Source organism: Mastomys coucha, unplaced genomic scaffold (genome assembly GCF_008632895.1).
Source record: "Mastomys coucha isolate ucsf_1 unplaced genomic scaffold, UCSF_Mcou_1 pScaffold3, whole genome shotgun sequence".
Classification (NCBI taxonomy): domain Eukaryota; kingdom Metazoa; phylum Chordata; class Mammalia; order Rodentia; family Muridae; genus Mastomys; species Mastomys coucha.
In genome coordinates, this window is record NW_022196909.1 from 36,560,092 (window position 1) to 36,564,830 (window position 4,739).

General features: G+C 45.3%; 1 pseudogene; it reads left to right on the plus strand.

Moving 5' to 3' along the window:
• Positions 1-3,336: 3,336 nt before the first annotated feature.
• LOC116074414 lies at positions 3,337-4,201 on the plus strand (annotated as a pseudogene).
• The last annotated feature ends 538 nt before the right edge of the window (positions 4,202-4,739 follow it).

Below are 4,739 nucleotides of genomic sequence, written 5' to 3' on the forward strand. Positions count from 1 at the left end.
AAAAAACCCAAAAAATAAACAAACAAACAAACAAAAAAACCCAAAAAAAGACAAGTCCCTAGGTGAAAATGAGGTGCTTACTCACATATATGTTGTTTGAAATGAAGAAAATCATACTTTAAAAGATATAGGGTGGTCCAGAATATAGTGGAGACATGCTGAGAAGATGGCTTAGTCAGTAAAGTGATCACCATACAAGGATGAGGACCAGAGTGTCATTTTCTAGAACTCACATGAAAAACTGGACATGATGATACATGCTTCTTATCTTAGCACTGTGGAGGGAGAGATAGTCTAGCCTAACTACCAAGTCTCAGGTCTCATTGAGAGACCCTGTCTCAAAACACAAGATGGATGTCACCTGAGAAATCAAACCAAAGTTTGACCTCTGGCCTCTAAACAAACATGCATGTGCATACACATGTACTTGTACCCATACACACATGTACACCAGTCTATACACACACATAAGGTGGGTCCCTGAAGGTGTCATACAGGGAATGGACCTCACAGAGAAGTGAGAATGAAAACCCAGTATAGAATAATTTTGTCAACCTGGATCACACCTTTGGGGAGTCTAGTGCCAGATGGTTCACTGTCAGTGTATTTAAAACACAGTAAAATTTTGGAAAGGTGTCCAGGCAGCAATCAGTTCAATCTGGCCAATTTCAGGTGTGCAGTAAAGCTTAAGGTATGATGACATAGAAACCCCTCTCCCAACTACATGTGACCACGAGGGTAGGTGCTTAAGGTATGATTAAAGGGCCTAGAATCTAATCTATCGGTCTCTGATGGATAGCATGGAGGTCTCCAGGCTATTATGTACATGTGACATCTCCCCTAAGGAGAGGTACAAGGTGAGTACAAGGACCTCTGTGCCCCCAACACACCACACACACACACACACACAGAGAGATGTGTGTGTGTGTGTGTGTGAGCACATGTACAAGCACACAAGGCTCCCCTCTCTCTCTCCCTCTCTCTCTCCCTCTCTCTCTCTCTCTCTCTCTCTCTCTCTCTTGCTAATTCTTCCATCTCACCTGCATCGTTACCTAGAGAGGAGAGAGTGTCAGAGGCAGAGTCACCTGAAGGAGTTTGAGAAGGGAAAGCAGTGATCTGGAGAACAGGAAAGCAGGTCAGCCCTCAAGAGGATGAAGGCTGCCTTTTATCTGAGTCCAAAGGAAAGAACGGACATCGGGTAGAAGGTCAAGAGCATTTAGAGGCAGCAGAGGTGGAGTTTTGGCCAGGAGCAGGGGGTAGAAGAATGTTCATTCAGGGTCCTCGGTCTTCTCAGGAAAAAAAAATCAGAGACAAGGGTTGTGAGCAGAGAATAAGATTTGAGGCTGATTGGAAGGGGCAGGGCTAGTGCAGCTGCTCAGGTGATGCATTACGGTGTAAATGTGCAATAAATAAGAGAATCACTAAGTAGCAGATAGAACAGTGACATCAAGGAGACATGGCTGGCTGTCAGGGAATGTGGCACTCAGGACAAGATGATGCCTGTGGTGGCCATGCAAATGCAGAGGCCTGAGATAGAAGGGACTGTACCCTAAAATGTCAGACCAGGCGGGGCGGCAGTCCTCACCTCAAGTGCCTTCCCATCTCTTGTAATTAATTCCCCATTGTGATTATTATCACAAATGGATACAAACATGGATTAAGTCTCCCCCAAACTTGACAACTCATGTCCAGGAAATTCATTACACTCAGCCAAAGGGACCAGTTAGTAATTGTTTTAGTCAGGGTTTCTATTCCTGCACAAACATCATGACCAAGAAGCAAGTTGGGGAGGAAAGGGTTTATTCAGCTTACACTTCCACATTGCTGTTGATCACCAGAGGAAGTCAGGACTGGAACTCAAGCAGGTCAGGAAACAGGAGCTGATGTAGAAGCCATGGAGGGATGTTCCTTACTGGCTTGCTTCCCCTGGCTTGCTCAGCCTGCTCTCTTATAGAACCCAAGACTTCCAGCCCAGGGATGGCACCATCCACAAGGGGTCCTACCCCCTTGATCACTAACTGAGAAAATGCCCCACAGCTGGATCTCATGGAGGCACTTCCCCAACTGAACCTCCCATGTCTGCGATAACTGCAGCCTGGGTCAAGTTGGTACACAAAACCAGCCAGGACAGTACTTATGTCCTTGACCTGGGCCACCACACCATGAGCTTTTCACCTTGATGCCATGTCTTTTTTGGCTTTTCCTCAGGTGGACATGGAAATTCAGATTCATGAGACCTGTGCATGCCCTGGATTTGGTCTGCCTGTTCTGCTTTGCCCAGGTAGCTGAGCTGTACTTTCACCGTGAGCACCTGATTCCACTGCCCTTGTTCCCTGGTTCCCACTCCAGCATCCTAGTCTAACACACTAGTTATAGTCACTGCATCTGCTGCCATTCTTTTTGAGTTCTTCCTATGAAGAAGTGATATCTTCTTCATGAATGGAGAGGAGATAGGTTATCATGCTGGAATCCAGACAGCAGAAGGAGACAAAATCAGTGGGGTCAGAGTTAGAATCATAACAGAAAAGAGCGAGCATCTGACACCCTAAGAACGAAGATACAGAAATATGTCAAAAGACCAAGAACCAGGAGGAGGAACAAAGTGACAGTAGAGAGGAGGATATCAGAAAGGCATCTAATTCCAAATAACAAGCCGAAACTTGTGAGTCAAGGGCATGTGGCCCAGCTCAGCTCGGACTCACAGCCTCAGGGGCAAAATATAACAATAATAAATGGTAATCATAAGCCTTAGAGTTGAGATCGTATTCCTTCACATTATATTTGTTCCCATATGCCTGTGTCCTGGTTAGGGCAACCTAACGACATGACCAAAAAGAAAATTGGGAAAAAAGGTTTGTTTGTTGTATACTTCTACTTTGTAGTCCATGACGGAAGGAAATCAGGGCAGACATTCAAGCAGGGCTAGGACCTGGAGACAGGAGCTGATGCAGGAGCCATGGAGAGGTGCTGCTTACTTGCTTGCTTTCCTTGGCTTGGAATGGGAAGGACCATCCCCTCATCAATCCCTCATTAAGAAGATGCCTTATAGGCCTGCCTATAGGCCATTCTTACCGAGGCATTGTCTCGGCTGATATTCCCTCATCTCCCATGGCTGTGTCTCGTGTCAACTTGACATAGAACTAGCCAGGACAACTGTCCTCTTGTCAACCTAACACAGAAGTACATCACTATTAATCCACAACCTTTCCTTTCTTGTTCATCCAAGGTCTCTCGTCAGTAGAAACATCACAGCAGCAGAGTATACTCTGTGGACCCTGTGCTGCTATGGATGCCTGAAGTACTTCGACTGCATGTTGGGAAGACTTGGCCATCTAAATGCTGGGCTGGATTAAGTGCCCATGAGGAGAGTGTTTCAGCAAATTGGGGTCAGTATGCAGTTGGTACTTTGGTCTGTAAAACCATACGGTTCGTCTTGAAGTATCATCAGGAAAATTGGTACCCACTTATCTCTAATTCAGTGTCCAAGAGTCCTAGGAGAGGATATGATGGCATTGCTTGATGATGCTGGAGCCACAGAAGGAGAGTGCTCAACAAGACTGAGGGCAGAGGTCAGGTCCGAGCCTCCCTCCTTGAGGATGACCTTTCTTGAGAAGCCCCGGAGTAGGCATATTTCCTTCCTGAACTTGTTTCAAGATGAGCCTCCTCCAAAGTGAGGCCAGTGAGGAAGCCTTGCAGAAGATCTCAGCACTCTAGAATGAGCTTGCTGTCGTTAGAACTCAGACTGACAAGATTATGACCCTGCAGGAGCAACAGAGTCCCAGTTCAGGTCACTTCCGCATCTGTTACTATAACACCATCACCTCCTTCCCCTCCTCCTCCATTGGTGCCCCACCAAAGTATGTCTGCTCTTGATCTGATTAAAGAACAAAGAGACAAGCAATGCTGGAAAGACTTTGGCTAAGGGTCACCCAAAGAAGCCTGACGTGCCGAATATGCTAGAGATCTTTAAAGACATGAACATTGTGAAACTACGGTCAGGCAAGAGGCCCGAGGATGTAAAGCCTAGGCCCAAAGATACTACTGACCCTGCTGCCCTGCCCTCATAACAGAGGCTCTGAAAAAGATGTTTGCTTATTGTTATCAACACAACAGTCAAGATGAGTGTGAAAGAGGAATTCCAAAGCCAGAGCCTTATAGGCCTGCCTATAGGCAATTCTTACCGAGGCATTGTCTCGGCTGATATTCATCTCCCATGACTGTGTCTTGTGTCAACTTGACATAAAACTAGCCAGGACAACTGTCCTCTTGTCAACTTAACACAGAAGTACATCACTATTAATCCACAACCTTTCCTTTCTTATTCTCAGTTCTGGAACTCTCCTTAACCCACATATATTATAACAAAATTTTAAATAGGTAGCCAGGGTTCCTCCCCTGGCCTTGAAAATATTTGTATGGCTACAGAACACAGACAGCTATTTGTAGTGCTTTCTGTGCGCTTTTCAAGTCTTAACATTAACGTGTATGCAAATGTGTCATGGGCACACATTTGGATATATAACAATATGAGTGGCATCAGTGAGGATACCATTTCTTCATAGTCATTGATAGCTTGCTGGTCAGTGGTGGAACATCTGGAATACCCTGTTATTATCACACAGTATTGGAAATGGGAATGTTTCAAACAGAAATTACATATCACACTTTTTTTTTCTAGAGCTGAGTTTACATAAGCAGCAGTAGATGTTTATTGCTGAGCCTCCATATTGCTTTCTGTT